General features: G+C 38.0%; 1 long non-coding RNA gene across 1 annotated transcript in view; it reads right to left on the bottom strand.

Annotated features, from left to right (window-relative positions):
* Positions 1–5,743: 5,743 nt before the first annotated feature.
* Positions 5,744–19,741, bottom strand: part of LOC106947343 (uncharacterized) — a 51,589-nt gene continuing 37,591 nt past the window's right edge. The window contains exon 4 of the long non-coding RNA XR_001424968.1: positions 5,744–5,848. This is a non-coding gene — a long non-coding RNA (uncharacterized LOC106947343). The remainder of the gene's footprint in view (positions 5,849–19,741) is intronic.

A 19,741-nucleotide genomic window follows, 5' to 3' on the forward strand; every position in this document is an offset into this window, starting at 1 on the left:
TTTTTTTCTGCTTGTTTCTACTTCACATTTTTGTCTAAGCTGAATAATAAACAGTTTTATCATTTTTACTTTCCACTTTAACGGCTCAGACTCAAAGTCCCAAACCACATATGGGCAGTTTTGCTTTACATAAAACATGGTGGGAAGCACACAGCATTGTCACTGTGAAGCAGTTGCTTTAACCGTCTAAAAATAACACAACTGAACTCCTCCAGGAGTCAGGTAAGAAAAGCATCACTAAAAACAACCTTGTATATTTTATAACAAGGAATACGCTACAATGACTATGTGCTGAAGTTAATCTAAACCCGTAATCTTAACTTTTTGAACATTGAATTAACAAAATAACTACATTTGTTTGGCTGCAGCCTGGCATGAAATAACCTAAAGAACTTCTCTGCAACACAAGGTAGGCAAAAAGATGTAAAAAAAAAAAAAAAGAAATAAAAAAACACACCATCTCCTTTTCGAAAGAACAGACGAGAAACAATATAATTCTCACCCGTCTGGAAAGGCTTTTAAAGTTATTTCTTAGGCTTTGGAACCTCAGCAGACAACAAACACACCTGGACGAGGGAGTGTCCACAAATCGAGAAAACACAGAACAGTGATGAACCTTTCTTTACATTACCGATTCATCCAGTTGGTCACCAAAAAGAGAGAAAATGCAGGACATCCAAAGCTTTGACAGCTTCATTTTTCTCAGCTAGGGTGAGTGTTCATGATTCAACATTAAGACAGAGACTGAGCAAAACTGGCATCTAAGGAAGAGACCCAAAGACAATCTCAATGCTGTCCAAACATCTTCTAAAACTTTTTAAGCTGCAGCACACTTGGGTAATCCATGATCCAAAGCACCCCAGTCCACCTTTGAACGGCTCAAAAGAAGAAAATGAAGTTAAGGTTCTGAAGTGGCCTAGTCAAAGTCTAGGCTTAAATCTGTCTTGAGATGTTGTAAAAATTGTTATTCTGCTTGAGATGCTGCAAACTGGTCGTCCGTGCTCAGAAAGTCTCCAGTAAGGCTGAACTGAAAATGTTTGATGGCAGGATGAGGTCAGCATGAGAGGCAATTCATTTGGGGACAATTACTTGATTACTTGTTTACAATGTTGCAAAAAATAACCTCATTGTTCAAGTTATTCTTGTCTGATACGTTTCATTTCTAATATTCAACGGTTTGACAAAAACTAACAAAAAGATCCGTGAGGTGGCAAGTACCTGTCACAACACTGCATGTTTCATATATTTTCTTTGTGTACGATTGGTGCTTGTGAATGTTTACCCCAACAGATGCTCAGTATTTCAAGCAAACTTTGTGCATTCAGTTATATTAAATAGCAAATACATGCAGAAAGGCCTGTGCTGATTGAAAAAAAAAAGACCAATTTTTTATGCGGTAATAGTCTAAAGGCCTATTGAAACAGTAATGCAGCTCACCTCAAGGAGTGCAAACAGCCAGAAAAACAATAGAGATTCATCAGGCAGCAGCTTCTAAAGCTTCGGATCCTGACAGAGTTAAATGAATTGGTCTATCAGTGAGACACCTGAGAGAGAAAGTCTTTGGGAGTCTGTCAAGATAAACTCCGAAGGATCTAGAGGAGGGAGCGTTGCAGCAAGGTCATCGTCACATTGCATCAAACGACGGGCGCCGGGAGGGAAGCTTTTGTTCTGTTGTGTGAAGTCCCATTCGCCAGAGGTAACAATTAAGACTCATCTGTCAGCACAACACCAATGAGTTCATTTGTGATTCCACGCCGAAGCTCCCTCTCCGGCTCGTTGAGGTTTTATAGGTGTCAGTAAAGTCGAGCATGCTCTAATGAACACCGTTTTCTGTCATAAGTAGCTCTCATAATTCTCCGCTGGTCGTCTGGTGGAGAAAGGATGAAAGTTGTGGTGGTGCGTCACATAACTTTGGCACCAACCAATCTCCTGGTGAACCTGCTGTTCCCGGGTCGCCCTCTCGGCTCCAGTGAGCCTAATCAGATGTGACAGCTCTGGCCCGATAAAGTGGAGGTCTTTAACAAGTCCTCTTTTTTGTTGAGTTGGTGCGGCGGGCAAACTGAAGATTGCATCTCCCATCTTAAGGCAATTTCTTTCTTGGGGTTTCGTCGTGGCTTGATGTTTATTTTTTATTTTATCATAGCTCAAGGTCAGAGTTAGTTGTCAAGGGTTATCACATAATTAACTTTGCGACGCTTAAAGCGGCAACAGAGGCAACGCAGCTGCTGTATGTGGAGTAAATTAGGATGCAAATGTGACAACACGAGAAATGTAAGAGCAACGTATCCTGGAATCAGAGCCGCATATTCAAGCTGCACTTGAATGAGTGGGGAGCTGTTTGTGATTTCTGCTTGTGGGAATAAGAGGCTGCGAGTCAATTCCAGCAGGTCTGTCGGAGACTGTGGCAGCGAGATAAAGACAAGGCAACATTGTATGAGTCTTGATCCTGACGCGGCGCCCTCTCCCCTCGTCCTCTGCTTGGGGATTGCTCTCTAATACATTTACAATGTAGAGAACCGCCCCCCCACCCCCACCCACCACTCTTTCATTGTCCTCTCACACCCGCCGCGCAAAGCAAAACGCAGAGAGAGAGAGAGAGAGAGAGGATCCCGAACATTTTTTTCTCCATTTCAAGATTACACTTTGGCTGATTCCTTGTCCCTTCCTCTGGTCTCCCCTCTTATAAACTCTTTCATTTCATAAACATCTGTTGGCACAAGGGAATCCCTAATCTCTCAAGGGCTTTCTTTCAGATTTCATTATTGAGACAGAATGCAGATTTGAGTAGCTGCAGATGTAGGCCTGGTTTTATACCCGCTCCCCTCCGAACCCCCCGCCCCCAGTCCTTATTTTATTTTGATGGATTTATGGGGAAAGTAATCTAATGCCAGTCATACACTAAATTACAAGTGTTTCAGATGAACTTGTTATGGCTTCTGGGATGAGTTTACTTGACTCTTGTGTGTTAAGGCAGCTTGTCAGTCATGGCTTTTCTTCCTTTCTGGAGGGAATACGTACAGCACTAAAGTGGTGAAGTAAAACGACACTTAAAAGGGGGCATAAAGCAATTTTCATCATGAGTTCATGAGGGGAAAAAAAACTGTTTTGGCACTTAAAATGAATCTGATTTGCTCACTACATATTAGTATTAGAGACTTGAAGCAATGGATTATGTCGCTGCTTTTCCAGTCTTCAAGATAACTTTTGTTTTTTTTTTGTGTTTTTATATATTGACCAGATTTTTTTCCCCCATTTTCCAACATGTCTAGATATGTTTGATAACCACAGTGACATGAACAATTTTGAATCCTCAATTTAACGTTCAGATTTTATTTAAAGATGTTCAAATATCGGTGTTCAGTCTCCTTTTTTTAAATTAATTAATGGAAAGAAAGAGATTAAAACAAACCTAAACAGCAAAATTTGAAATGATTCCACTCATTAAAAAAAGAACAAAAACATATTCTTTGCTAAAGATAAAGGCAGGATAAAGATGTGAAAGGCTTTAGCTGTTCATGGTCCCATGTCCACACAGAGACTGCATTGTAGGGGACCCTGAACATTTTATGTATTTATTTTTTTACTGTCCAGGAGTGAGAATGTCACTTTGTCATATTCAAGTGGATCACCACAAAAGCAGAAAGCTCAACAGAACAAGGACACTTCTGGAAAAGCTTCAATACATCACAGATGTATTGTTAATATCTTAGGATTTTGCAATCCAAACAGAAGACAGAAGAATAAAAGACAAAAATTTGAACCTTAGCTGAAGTTTAGTAGGTCAATTTATCAAGTTTGAATGCAGCTCTTTTAAAAAAAAGTCTCATTTTTATTGTGAATGGAATAGAACACAATCATTCACTTTTTTTTTTTTTTTTTTAAATTAAGTAGTAGTCAAGGTACATGCTATTTTCCTGAAGTCGTTCTAGTTGTCCGCTGTCCTTGTGAAGCGCCTCAGGCACATGAATATTCAGGCAAATTTATACTCTCGTTAAATCTCATCTAATGGAGTTCACATGACACAGTTTCCGTTTATACCTACTGTATATAGTAAGAGGAGAAAAACTTTATTGCCATCACTGGCCAGCTCATAAAACTCTGCATGAAAACTTGTCACAAGAGCAAAAGCAGCTCAGGCTCCTACAGCCTCCCTCCGGGGACCGAACAAAGCAATGGCCTCCATCCCGTATCAGCGGCATCGCCTGGACTGGGAACGTAATTGGGAAGCACAATAAAGAGAGCAGAGAATGAAGTCTAAATGGAGATAGGCACTTATAATGGAGTCTCATGACATTTTGAGTAAAGCGACTTGATGAATTAGTACATTAAAGGGTCATTTTAGCTTGCTCTTCCGCTTTTGGAGAATCCAATTAAGTGGATTCACACATAGAGTCATTTTTGATTTAAAAAGAAAAAAAGTGCCATTGTGTATAGGGACTACAGTTTGGTTTTGATGCATTTTGACATCACAGCTACTATTCATCAACTTGCTAAAAAACGATTTTTTTTTTCCTGTGTCCTTCGAGGAAGTATGAATAAAAAGACGGAGTTGATGTTTTATGCTTGGTTAAATGTTTCCATTAAAAAAAAAAAAAACAGGCAACTCTATTCAAGATTTTAGCACTTTAAAATAAATCGTTGGTGTGGAGTTAATTTGTCTTTTATGTTTGCACCCATTGTGGATTCTGGTAATGGCTGACAGCAGAGACTCTTGTCCGTTCTCAGGTGTAGAACTGCTCAGTTAAGACAAATGTTTTATTTCCAAGATGCATGAACGCTGATGCCCGTTTTATAATCTTTAACATGAAACCACACGCCATGGTTTCATGGCGTGTGAGCAGAAATTATGTTTTATTTCCTTTGACTGTCATAAAAATGTCCACATCAAAGTGCCGCGCTTATCCAAACTCGCATTCCATGAGTTCTGACATTTAATGGATGGATGGATGGATGGAGTGTTTATATGTGCATAGTTTCTTTCTTTCATAATATTCAAAGAAAACATTGGTTGGTCCAATTCATTCTAAGAGAATGAATTTATAAAATCATCTGATTTGCCAAATTATTCATCACAATTTGCCAAGTTTCTGCAGAAAAGCAAGAAATCTGACTCATTCACTTTCACCGTCACATTGCTCTCAATGAAGCATGTTTACTAAAAATATATAAAATCTGATGAGAAATACAAAAGCTTTTTTAATGTAAACATGGGTATATACAGTGTTATTACAACAGGGAAAAAAATGAGGTTGAATTCGTGCAAATATACACGGTATGGATCTGGGCTCTCCGGGACGGTTAAGCGTCCATCAGAGAGGCAGCCTAGGGGGAGAAACTGTCTCTGCGGCAGCTGGCTTTTGTAAATAGCAACCTGAAGGTAAAAGTTTAAACAGTTTGTGTCCAGGATGTTGCAGAGATGTTAGCTTCCCTGTTCCTCTCCCTGGACTTTTACAACAACCAGATGGAGGGACAGTCGGCCCTGTAGTTTCTCTCTGCAGACCTAATTATTCACTGCAGTTTGGCCCTGTTGTGTTTTTGCGATTCAGCCAAACCACACAGTGGTGGACGAGCACAGGACAGGCTGAATAACGGCAGTGTAGAAGATGACCAGCGGCTCCTCGGCCAAGTTGGACTTTTTGAGAAGTGTAAGGAAGTGCAGGCGCGGCTGGACTTTCTTCTGAAAAATGTGCAAGTTTGACAACAGTGTCAAGTTTTGAGAAAAGGTGCTTCCGAGGAACCTGAGCGAGGAGAGGCACCGTGACAGTTGTCCTCTGGACGTCCACCGTCTTCACCGTCTAACCTCCAGGTGGTTCCGACCGGACCAGAGGACCAGCATGCAGACTCATCACTGTCAATGAGAGCGGCTGTCATTTTTAAACTATAAATAAATACTTTTAATACGCCATCTTCATTTTTCACACTTCTCCAAAATCCACAAAACACTGCAAAACATCCTGCACATAAAACAAAGCAAATCCTTTTCTTTGTTTCATGCGTCGTTTTAAGACTAGAAATCCTGTAATTTTCACAGACTATTGGATTTGCAAAGTAGGTTCTGAGGTTATGTGTCCTTACCGCCATCCTCCAACCCTAAACTGGTCTAAGTCATGGTACCTCTGCAACAACAGAACGTGTACTTACTATTTTAGAAGAATCTTAACTAATCTGATGTAAAACACACTCATGTCAGTTTTCTCCGTCAAATGGCTCCAATGGTTTCAAAAGATGACTTAAACCCTTGGTTCAGTCCTTATGGGAAAAAAAAAAACAGCTGCTTCTTACAATGGAAATACACTGAATGTGGATTTAAAAACTAGGTCTTTTAAAAATTTCTCCATTAAAAGGCAGCATTAATAACTGCTATCAAATTTGTTCCTAAGCTAATACTGAAACCATTTTCTGATTATATGTACCAAAACCTGGGACTGCATGTTCTTTTTAAATTATGTAGCACATTTGCAAAAGCATTTCATTTATTATGGATTGATATAAATTGTAAAAAATGGTTTAAAAAAAAGAGGGAGAAAACAGTGAATGATCATTGGTTGTGTGGACAAAAACTCCTTGTTTCCAGAAAAAAAGGAGAATAGAAAGAATGGTTGCAGAAAAACAGTAACAGTACTTTATAAATCAGTCCTTACATCCAAGACATGTTGAATACATTCTGATTACACAACAATTTAATTCTTGACTGTAACATCAGAAGATGGCAGCAGGGAAACCGTCAACAGCAGCAAACTGAGTATTCAGTTTACTCAGGTTTACCAAAACAGGAATCAAAAATTGAACAAAATGTATTTTGTCAAACAAGTTTCCATTTCAGCTGCAACATTTGGATAATCTGAATGTGACCTAAACAGTGAAACAGGCTCCATCTGCCTTGGATGTTTTCTTGACATACTTTGAGCATTTTAGTACAAATAGTGAAACAGACCTGATTATTGTTGAAAATACCCAAATGTATTCACTCTTTTTTGCAAAGGTTTAATGCTATGATTTAGTTATGTTAAAACCGAATCATAGCATTAAAGTGGTTCTTTAAAGCTGAACACATATTTCAAACAGGATGAGTTGTCTTTTGTCCAAAGGTCATGTAAAATGTGTGGCTTGAAACTAGTTTTATGTGAAATCATAAAACTAGTTATGTTTTATGATGTTTGGCTCTTTACAAGATTTTTGGCTCTTTGGATTGTAAAGGCTGCTGTTCTTAGAAATGTAACTTTCTGGGAAATGGCTTGAGATGTTGCTTCAGCTCTTAAATATAAAGTTCTTTCCTCAACATGACGCCACTATGCTGTACTTCATGGTTGTCCTCCACATGTAGTGAATTTCATAAATCCGCAAATAATTTTAATTCTGCTTCCATCAAATTTCTCAAACATTAAAGTGTCTTTGTCCCTTTGTGCCTCTGGAAACCATAATCTGACTTCTCATGTTGCTTTTGGGGTGATTTCTTCTTCCTCTCTGAATGACCTTCCAGCCCATTTTGGTAAACGACGTCTGTGTGGATGACGGTTCCCTTGCCAGTTTTAGCCGTCATCTTCACAAGCTCTTCTGCCGTTGTTCAAAGGACGGTGCACACATTTCACAGCAAAACTGGTTTATATTTGTTCATAAAGCCAATACTGATGTGTACTAATTTCAGTGTATTCTCCATTTACTGAGAGTTTTATAAAATCTCCAAAAAAGATATTCTGTCATTATTTTGGCAACTTTATAATAATCATTTATCTTGAGAAACTAAGAGTAAAAATCCTAGCTTTATATTGGGATTGGGATTTTATGAAAGGCTTGTAAAAGCCAACAGTGGCACCCTACTCCATGCTTTATTAGCATATTTTAATAAGACAACCATGCACTCTCCACTCGCTCCCCCCAAAAAACTAAATTACAATAAATGACTTGTACTTTAAAACCAGTGACCCAAAGTGACAGTTTTTAAACACATTATGAGTTCAAAGAACAAACACAGCGCTGTTTATTTGGTGTGCTTTGATCTCAACGCGGTGTTAGTCGGACTTTTCCTTGAATACACACATAAATACAGTGGCCGACTTGTAATTAGCCGCTGTGCAGTCTTCCCGAGCCGCACCAGGAGACGATCCACACGAGCTCGGCCGCCGAGAGAGATGCGTGTTTACTGTATTCCTCTGAGCGGCTGACCGTGGAGGCGCTCATTATACAGAGTCATGCTGCTGATGGCATCATTGTAACCAGGGAGCGGACAGAGAGGGGGGGTGTCTACTTCTCACACTGTGCTAATTTGGCTAAACCGAAAGAAGATTGCATTGATTTATACGGTGGGAATCTTATAGCCAGTTGTGAGGACGCCGAGCTATGAAGAAAGGAACGCAGCTGGGTGGCCCATCAAATCCCTAGAAAGTAGAAGAAGTAGTAATTGGTTGGAGTTTAAATTGGCCCCCATGCAGAGTGCAGACTAAGTTACCGGTTTCCCCCAACATTGCAGGTTGTTGGAGTAAAGAAGAGGAAAAACACTTTGGTGTGGTAATGAAACATGAAATTACAATAAAAAGGGAGGCATTAATCTCCTCGGGGCGGGTTTGGGTGGAGGACTCGGGACAGGGGTGAGGCAGCCAAGCAGTTTAACCCCTCTCCAATTAGCTGTGAAAAGTCCTTTGATTCCAGTGCAGCACCACAGACCAACATGTCCCTCAACCCTCATTATTTTGCAGCCTAATTTTTCGACGTGGCTCGCAGTATCTCCCCAGATGTAGCACTCGTGTTAATTACTGGTGCAGAGCCGCAGCGGAGCAGTCAGGGAAGCAGAGACGGATGGTGGGGGTGGGGGAAATGTTGGAACATAGGAGTGGGGGAAAAGCAACTGGACTTTGGTGAATTCACGGGAAAATCACCAAGGACCCATGAAAATGAATGAATATTATAAAATGGCAATGGAAATTACATGTGCATTGGGAGAGTGGGCTTATAGGTCTTCCTAGAGAGAGGGAAACGGAATCAAAATAGAGGGAAATTGGGTAGGAAAATGCCTAATTCATCCATCCATACTTTCCGAAATAATGTTCTTGCCTTTGTAACATCTCACATTTGTCTTGTTGCAATTATAAACTGTAATCTATTTTATTGGGATTTTATGTGATAGACTAGGTGTATACAACAGGTGTCTACCAATACAAATATGATAAGAGTGGCCTGAATTTTCACTCAGCCCCTTTCACTCCGATACCTCTAAATTAAATCCAAGGCAACCAATGACCTTCAAACGTCAAGTCAACTGATGACTGGTGTGCTTCTAAAATCTGGCTTTTAAGGCAGGGTTGCAAGAAGAACATGCTCTAATTAGATAAGACTACAATTCACTATGAACATACTGACAACATGGTAGTGGAGGTATCATGCTATGGGGATAGCGAGGAAGGACACTGAAGCCAAATCAAAGTTGGTGATGAAGTTAAATACAGGGTTTTCCCATTTTTCAGTCCTTCAAGCTAATTCCATAACATGCAGCTGCTTCATTTGGATTTTCTGGCATTTAAATTGAACCGTAACGTTTTGTGGGGAGTTGCACATTAAAGTTTATTCAAGACATGCCCTGTAAGCCGATTCCCTGACAAAGTTTGGAGTTCCATACACAAAACAAGACAAACAAACCAAAAAAAAATAAATTATCTCCTTATATTTCAGCTCTGGAGGATACCGAGGATGGTGACCAAGGCACTCTTTTCTGTGAAAAACATGACAGTTTCATTATTTAAATCACAGAGAAGCGTAAGCAAAGTAAAAGGCCAGGGTGAGGGGCCACTGACTGAATCTCAGCAAAAAGCTCATAAAATAACAAACAGCAAGAAAAGCATTCTTTCCCACTCTTCCTGTCTTACAATCTCACTTCATAAAAGTGCCAAGCATGGGTGTTATAGCCTCTACAGATTAGCCATAAAGCAATGCAATTACAGACAACTCGATTAGAGCATCCTTCCTGTGAAACTCCTTATTGTGGGCTTATTATCAAAGTATAGAATGCCACTTCATTACCGTTTATGAAAAGATAAAATAGGTGGATTATAGTCATTTTAAACCCTTTGATAGATTATTCTTTTTTACATTGTCGGTGCTCTGCATTTAAAGGGTAAGTGAAGCATACGTGCTTACAATGATTAAAAAAAAAAAAAACAAAGGATACAAAGGAAACTGTCTTTAAATTTAAATAACACAACCTGGAATATGTTGGTTGTCACAGCCGCTGCGTGTTTGTTCTGGTTTTCTGCCAGCTTCGTCTTCACTGCCTTTTAAGCATTAAAACCGATATTTATGACATGAAACGGATCCCTAATTTCCTCAAGTGCATTAGTGTTGATTTTACTTTTCATCGATGGAGCATGAAATGAAATGAAATGAAATGAAACATGGCAGCTCAATGTGAATCCCTGCCGTCATGTGAAACACCGGCGCGCATTTAAAACCACTGCAGCCGTTTAAACATGGCGCTTACATTTCACTGTGAACATTGTTTTATTTTGAAAATCACAATCTTGACTTTTTTCCCCCCCAAACATAACTCACAACTCAATGGCTAAAAAGTTCAAGGCTGGTTTCACTGACCGCATATTTTTCGAGGGTTTTAGTCGGACATAAATTTCTTCGTTGGTTTTCTTTTGCAAGCCTGATCTTTGTTTGAATGGAAAGAAAAAAGGAAGACTGACGTCAGGCAGGACAGAAACAGTAAAAGTCACCAATTTCTGCATCTTCTTCAGTGTTTCCATCAGCCTCTTGAAAGCTCCCATGGAAATCACTCTCTTGCAAATGTCCTAACACAGAGGAGCAGCACACACAATATGCTCTTGCATTCAACAAATAAAGACTACTGTAATGTAAAGTAATATTTCAGTGTTGTGATGAAGTGTCTTGTGAACAAAGAAAACTTTGACGACGTGTTTTAATGTTTTATCAGACATAATTTGAACCACCTCAGACAGCTCTGCCTCCAGTAAACCTGGCCATGTCCACAGCTAATTTGCAAAGGAAATGCCCCCTGCAGAAAACAATCAGAAAATATAAAATGTCAATTTACATGTAATAAAGTGAGTTTCTAACACTGAAAACTGATAGAAAAGTAATTTATTCTGTTTATTTATGTACTTTTTTTCCTGCCTTGATGGGTCATTGTGTAAAACAACTGTCTGCTGTTCTGCTGCACTATAAAAATGTATATTTCACAACCATTTGTGATGTGTGGTGCAAATGCTGAAATATGTACGACTTAATTTAACAGAAACCAATTTCACCCTAAACCGTGTGGCAACTGCAAAGGCTGGGGAGGTTTATATGGCTTGGTTCATTTTGGCTAAGCTAAAATTGGCTTAGTTAAGTCACAACATCGACAGAACTTTTTTTGTAACTAGTAAAACAGTAATTATTAATTGTTCGCGATAATGGAGGACAGCAATGTCTTTAGCTAAATGTTTGGTAATTTGTCATTTTACAAATAATCTGGAAATCATCTTGGCATTAGTACAGAAGCTCATATCCACTGCTACGGCTCTCCTGGTTTTGCTAGTAGCATGTCAGGTAGCATTGTACCCAGGTGTTTCAGAAGAAAAAAAATATCTTTTGCCCGAGCTAGGCAAAAACCAAACGACAACAAAAAAAAATCCATCTTAAATACAGGAGCTGCGGTAAAAATCTAATTTAAAAAGTATTTAGATTTCTGAATATTGACATTAAAGGTTATAATGTCCTTCAAAAAAAATAAATATGTGGATATCTGTTATATTTTCAGGGAGCGCAACATGAAGGACCTGCGCTGGAAATACAAAGTGTGGTCAGTGTAAGGTTGGAGCTTCACGTGACAAAGCTTTTATTTACAGATTTTTAACAAAAAGACATTTGCAAAAATTATGCACACTCAATAATCTGGCTATCGAAAACTGTCACAGCTGCTCCTGTGAGCCTTTGAGACGCATAATTACCCTCATCTCCAGATTTTGTGATTTTAAAGTGCGGATTAGAGAAAATCTGGGTAGAATTCAAATGTCTGCATACAGTGCTTGTTTTATAATACACTCAAAGTTTTAAGCTGTGTATTCATTCCACATTGGGAAAAACAAATCAAATGCATCAGACAGCCTTAAATTACACACACCAAAGAGAAGTGTGTGTAACCGTCTATCCTACCGCTGCTGTGAGATAATAAGGTCTTCTCTCTTATTTTACCTGTGTAAGTAAAGCCCCCCGGGTTTTATTTAAAGGCAGAGGAGGCAGTAGAGAATGAGAGAATGTAAATGGGTCACAGTTGAAGGAGAGCTACTGGGTTCCATTAAAACTGCTCTTGAAATTATCTATCTATTCATGCCTTGATTTACACAGTATATCGGGCGGTCAGCAGGTCACCGCCTCTACTGTACGATGGGAATGAAACAAACGGCCGCGCATTCCCCGGCCTCGCTACCCTGAAATAAAAGTCCTTTCTGATGATAGGATCACATTTGTAACAGCGAGGAATACTAGCAGTAAGTAGATAATACATCCATCTCACATCCTTCTTATCCAAAGCTATAAAAAAATAAAATAAAAATCTACATTAATTTAGCCAACAGCCCATTACAGCCAGCCTTCACATGTAAAGGTTCTGAAGGGCTGTGAAGAGGGTAAAGCCTGTAAATGAACGTCAAGTGTGTTAGCATTAGAAGAGGTGAGCCAGCTACTGGGAAAGGTTACCAGTTTTCCAATATCGATGAGAGGGGCCCCCGTCCATTTGTGTGATATTGAGCTTTCACCGTCAGGCCCATTTGCGTCCCGTTCCTCTGCACATTTTATCTGATTTACAAGGCTGCGCGTGTGCCGTGGCATCTATTCATCTGTGTTTAACATCTCAGGGGCCACAGGTTCACCTGCCTCTCCGTGTTCCCGTTGGAGCTCATTAACCGTCGTCCCTTACAGGAGCAGTCCCAGTTAATTACACAAATGGATGTGAACACCCCCAAAATGTGGAACGTCCCGCTTTATCTCCTAAAGCAGTTCAGATAAATCTGATTTGACGTCTCCCCAGCAGGACCGCGTTCGCGCCGCTCCTTCGGGGGCTTTCCTCCGTTTTGGCATCGTTCTCAGATATCAGTCAGCTATAGATAATAACCAGAAAGTGATTAGGAAACGCACTTTTTCCCCTCATGGTCTCCCAGTATTGAAAGTATTGTTAGTTCTTCAGGCACACGTTTGTTGTTTGTGCATACAAATTATCCTTCTTCTAGTTTGCTTGTGACACGGAACATGTCATAAGCACACAAAAAAAAAAAAACAGGAACATGTTTGGAGATTTGATCCAAAGTTGCATCATGCATGGACGATGTGTTATCTCCATTTAGTCTGGTTCAAATCCCCGATTCAGTCGACTGTAATAAGATGACGCTAAATAAACTCCTGCCAATAGGAAGTGTGTGTTGCTGTTAAACATCGACGTTATTAAAATATACTGAAGAGAATTACTTTGGATCACCGTTTGTCAAAGTAATTCTGAAATGTCGCTCTGCTGCATATGACTGTACACAGAGTTGGTATGAAATATCCCAGTAGGTGGCGCTGTGTTGTACCCCCCCCCCCAAAAAAAAATAACTAAAACTGCATAGTTACGGATGAGCAGGAACTTCAGTAAGTGTGTTTTTTATTCTGTTCTGCATACTTGTAACTTAAAATACATTATGAAATCCATATCTTACAGGAACGTAAATATATTTCGCTAACTTTTAAACCCAAAAGCCTGCAAAATGACAATTAATGGATAAACTATTAATATTTTTTCTTTGACGTTCGAGAGATAAAGCTAAAATAATGAAATGCACAAGTGAATGAGGTAATTAAAAAATGTTAAAAATATGCTGATTAGACCCTTTGATTCTTTATAGCATAAGTTGCTTAAAAGTATAAATAGAAGTCACAGGAGATGGAACTGTGCAGCGGCTTCTCTAATCTCGCTAAAAGTTGCATTTGCTTTCGAGGTAAAAAGACACGGAGGAATCTAAAAATATCCGTTTCTTATGTTAATTTCTGATTTTAAAAAGACATCACATGTTTGGGCTGCATAAAAACAGCCTCAGTTGAGGTTTTTAATAATACACAGAGGATTCAAATTTAGTGATTTTTTTTTGCTCTTGTTAGAGTCTTTAAGGGTATTGTAATAAAAAAGGAATTGTTATTTTCTTAAATAAAGCCAGTAAACAACTGACAAACTGCTAAGCCTGTGTATGTTTGCAAAATTTACTCGCTCTAGCCTTGTAGGTGAAATGTGTTATTTCCCTTCAGCCTTCAGGTACTTATTACCTCCCTGCAATCAGGAAAAAGAGCGAAAGAAAAAAAAGAGAGAGAGAAGGAACAAAAAAAAAAAATCCAAATAATTTCAGTAAATTCTGTGAACTGAACAAGAAGCCAAGGATGAGATTCAAAACATGAAAGGCATGAAAGAGGAAGTAAAGTGTGTGTGGGCAGATTGAGGATAGGAAGGAAAATGCAGGTGATTGTTACCAGTTTTCATCACGAAACTTGTAGAAAATTCAACTGGGAAGGATTGGTTGTGGCAAATTTTCAAGGTCATTTCTCTGGCTTCAGATAAGGAGGAGGAAATAAAACTCTAATCTCATAATGCATGACAAATGAAGGGGGATTTATTAGTTGGCCAGCTTTAAAAGGTCGCTGAAGATCAATAGATTAGTTAAGTTTCTGTTTTTATGCAAATATACGTTCATTTGTTCAGTTTTGAATGAAGTGACTTTAATATTCAGAAAAAAATTTGAAATTAATCTTTGGATTCAACTTACGAATGAAAGGTTTAGCTTACACACACACAAAAACAGTTACATTAATATTTTGATCAATATATTTGATCAGTTAAATTCAGTTCTACATGTGCTGCAGTTTTTAAGTTTGGCATTTAATGTTGAAAATAAAATCAAGGAATCCACAAAAGCATTACTGATGCATAAAATGTCTTGCACACAATTCACACACCCATTTTTACAATGACTTCCCCACATAAAATTGTAAGATATATTTTAAGCTATTTGAGGTAGGACTGTATTAAAATCACACTTTGAAAAAAAAATAGATTATTTTTTTAATCTCATCAGTCCCACAGGGCGGAATATATTCAATTACTTCACAAATTTTCTGTCATTTGTCAGATTTCATCAGTTCATCACCCTTAGATTTGTAAAGCCTTCCTACCTTTCATTCATTTAATATCACTGCTAATGTAATCTTCCCTGCCTCCTGACTGGGATTGGGTGCTCAAAGTGCTGCAACTCAGAAAACTGAAATGACTCATTATGGGTCTTTCAACAAAATAATGACCGTCTCCTTTTGTCAACAGAAGTGATAATTAAGGACGTGTGACCCTGGCCAATCCAGAGATACTAAAAGACGCCTCTCTGTGTTTGGTCCAACCTTGGAAAATGTTAAAGAATACAAAATGCTTTCCTATTTGCAAAAAGGTATTTACAGCACATGTGCAAATGATTGCAGTTCAAGTGTTTTATTTTTTTCCCCAGTGGAAGGTTATGCTTCTCTTGTAATGATATACATACATCTACAGTAGTGTAAGTTTCAAAAGTATAAGTCTCAATAAGCAATCGGTTTCAAGAACACTTCCAATAAGAAACACTTTTATGAATAAAACTTCCATGAAGAGCCCATCCTCTCCTAATGGATGACTTTCAGTTTCTGGTTTTCTCCGTTTTCCATCTTTTGCATTTAAATGTACGGAAAAAAAAAAAAAAAAAAGAATTATGATATATTCCAACAGCTGTGATGCAAACATTCAAGCCTGTGCTGAGTTTTCTGGACTCTGAAGGCAACATGCTAAACTCTGGTAAAAACCTGCAGAGACCCAAGGTTTGAGCATCTTTAAATACACAAGCAAAAAAAAAAAAAAAAAAAAAAAAAAGAAGAAATCTGGTTTCTCACCAAAACTCAGTCTACCTTGATGCTTTACTCCTCAAGGAGCCCCTCTTATTTATTACTTCATATCCACCTAGGAGGGTAAACTGATACCTTGCATTGGCTGCGTTCAAGTTCGAGCCAATATAAATGCTCAATTTGCGTCTCGACTCGCTTCCTGCAAGGTGGATGTAGCTGTTGTATTCAAACAGAAAGGGACAGAACTGTTTGCTTTTGAAATCAATTTTCCCCTTGTGGAAGAACAGAGACATCTGGCAGATCTACTAAGGCTTTTAGCCTGAGGCTAGACTAGTTATGAAGGAAATTTCTAAATTATGGTCTTTTTGTTTTTATCAGAGCAAAACACGAATAACACTGAAAGACATGGACGCACAACTGTTGCATCAGGCCTGCTGCACGTTTAGTTTTTATTTTTCCCGGTGAGTATAACAAGTGTAACGACCCTGATTAACTTCACATCGTGTTTTTTAAAGAAACAGCATGGAATGTGCCGGGGTTATTGTGAGATGCATTTTCATTCTTGAGTTGTTTTTGTCAAATTGGATCTCAGTAAAGTGTTGTGTCCTTGTGACACCGATTCCTACTGAAAAAATGTATTTTTAATCACCTTCTACTGTACAATTGTAACTTCAATACCGCTTTGATTTTTTTTTTTTTCCCCAAAACATGGTGTCAAATTTTCTTCACAATGTCAGACAAAATTTTTCTTTTTTATATATTTTATTCTTGCATAACTGATTAATACAAATTGAGTTCTAATGTTTGATCTATTGCTATTATTTAGGGGTTTTTTTTATTACTATTATTTAATGTCACTTTTTTATGTTGTTACGCCATTTTAAGTAATGACAGCAAACGATGTCCTTTATTTTTTATTTTTTTGGCCCTTCCCACTCCAGTTAACTGCTTCTTTAATGCTACTATTGTAATTTGATTATACCCTGGGATTAATTAGATTTAATCTCGCATTAAAATACAGTTAACGTGAGATTTTATCGTTTTCTGCTAGGCAGAAACATTTTCTCACGCACAGAACTTCGCCAATTTTTCTATAACGGGAAAGGGAAAATGTACATTCTGATTAAAAATATAAATAAATAAGTTAGTGTTTTCTTTTAAACATTTGATCAGACTAATTAATGAAGTCAACCCAGGACAAAACGCGTCCCACCCCCAAAAATCCAAAAGGGATTAATGAGATGGAAATTAAATTCCCATTTTGTGTGAGTTTAATTTTGGCAAAGAAAGACATCAGCTGGTAAACTGGGATTAAAATTTCAGATAATTACTGAATACTTGCTAACTCAAGTTATCCATCTGATCAAGAAACAATTTGTCCCTCTAATTTTCAGTCTGCTTGTTTTTGCCCATGCCATCATTTCCAACCACCCTGTTCCTCCTGACTGCAGAGAAAATGCAGCATTACCAGATGTGCTAAGGCACGGCAGGTGTCCATTTGAACGCCTTCTGGAAAACAAAGCTGTTTACAGAGATGCGAAGTCTGGGGAAAAAAGCCCCGCTGCGATAGTTTGCTGTAAGGTGAGAGAAAAAAAAAATGTATTCCCTATTTTTTGTCATTTGGCTCAAAGTTGGGCTTTAATGACTTCTCACTCACTGATGTGAGCTGCCTGAACCATAACAAAATAACATTTAAATGCTGTTAAAAGACATGGAGTGGAGGCTTATTGACATTCATGAGAATGTGAGAGTATATTTATCAAAAGGAGACAAACAAAAACCGTTTTTGGGATCTGACTCACAAAGCACATCACAAATAAGTGACTGGGATATTAGCTTTCTGCTCTCTATACAGCGTTATGGTAATGTGCAGATTCCAAACAGAGTGCTTCAGATGTTACAAACCAACCAGAGTGGCCAGTAAACCCAACAAGGTATTTAAATTTAAAAAAAAAAAAAAAAACACCCAGCGATGCATGGGGAAAACCTCAGCCCTCCCTTAATCTGCTATGTAAATAAAATAATTACATTGGCTGAATTAAAGTGGAATCTGTTGAGTTCTCAAGTGTATTTTTTTTTACCGCAACTACTACTGCTGCCATTTAGTAACTTTTAATGTTGTAAGGTGTTTGATGTATTAAAAAATATACACTGCTCAAAAAAATAAAGGGAACACTCAAATAACACATCCTAGATCTGAATGAATGAAATATTCTCATTGAATACTTTGTGCTGACAACAAAATCACACAAAAATCATCAATGGAAATCAAATTTATTAACCAATGGAGGCCTGGATTTGGAGCCACACACAAAATTAAAGTGAAATGTTCCCTTTATTTTTTTGAGCAGTATATATAGTTTTTTTTTTTTTTACTTGTACTTAGAAAAATGTCTGTTTTGTACACTGGATAACTTGTCATGTAAATACTAAATGCCTTAACATCAAAAGAAAATAGAAACAGCCATGTCTGGAAATGTATTTTTGTACTACTAACCAAAATAATAGCACAAAAATAAATAATAAAATGCCAGGGGCAGGGTTGTCTTTTTTTTTTTTAACAATTGTTATTATCAAGAAGGAATCGATGGCTTTATATTAAAGTGACTTCCACCAATTTTTCAGCTAAATGTCAGCTAGATTGTCTGATTCCTGGATATCATGGGTTTCTATCGGACTGAAAAGCTCCCAAATCTCCTCCTGATCTTGGCTTTATGAGTTTTATGACACTATATGAAGGAAATTTGGCTGGTTGCAGAACAAGCTGCCTGTTTGCAGCCAAACTTTTTTTTTTTTTTAGATTTTGCAACCAGCATGTTTTGGAGGATCATCAGAAACTGTCTAATTATAAAGAAGTTGAATTTCCAATCCCATCTTTTGGCTTCATGGTGTCCTGTGTTCTCCATTTAATTTAAAACCTAGCTTAGCATCCGACACAGGACATCCTGTGCAAACTGGAGGACCAATAGTAAAAAATTTGAAAGGAAACAATTTTTCATTTGAGGTGCACCAGGTTACATCATGTACAGTTTTCAAGTAGCACATCACTGAAAAACTGCTTTTACGTTTCTCCAGCCACACCCAGGTCTGATTATCATCTGAATTTTAGAATCAATTAATAACTTAAATAGTACTATGACAACATGAAGTAGGCAAAAAAACAGCAAATTATTCCCCAATTTAAAAATAACCCAAGAACAGACCAAAAACAAAAAGTCACTGATGAAGCTGATCAACAAATACAAGAAGAGATTCATTTCTAGAATGGCAATAACATTTTTTCCAAAAGGCTGTTTTGTTTTAAAAAAAAGTTTTGATGCTACCGAATTTAATGAACATTAAACTTGACCAAATAAATAGTGGAGAGAAAAATGGGAGACATGCAGCAAATGTACCGAGACGGAGGATCAAAACTAGGAATGTGGCCTCTGCACACGGTGGAGCCACCTAATGCACCAACGCACTGCCTTTTATCAAAATACAGATATATTTTTTTCATTTTAAATCTAAATATACTAATATACATTTCCACTTTCTTCCTTTGAATGCATTGTTTTCTACTAGAAACACCAGATTTTTCCCACAGCTGGATTCACATAAATTCCCATTTCAACCTTGACAAACCTAGAAAATGTTTCAGCTAGACTTTGAAGGTTAAATCTCCTCAGTAAGGAAGTAAAACATGAATCATTCTCTATTCTGCAAAAACGCAACATTCACAACTTTACACAGCTTCTTAAATTTGTTTTAAAATAAAAACCAGTCATTCTGAACTAAACTCGTTCAGGAATGCTTCCTAAATGAGCTACGTTGTTGTTCAAAATTACCGTATTTTCCGCACTATAAGGCGCACGGGATTATA

The sequence above is a fragment of the Poecilia latipinna genome, unplaced genomic scaffold, assembly GCF_001443285.1.
Source record: "Poecilia latipinna isolate Pla-1442-1.1 unplaced genomic scaffold, P_latipinna-1.0 Scaffold236, whole genome shotgun sequence".
NCBI lineage: Eukaryota > Metazoa > Chordata > Actinopteri > Cyprinodontiformes > Poeciliidae > Poecilia > Poecilia latipinna.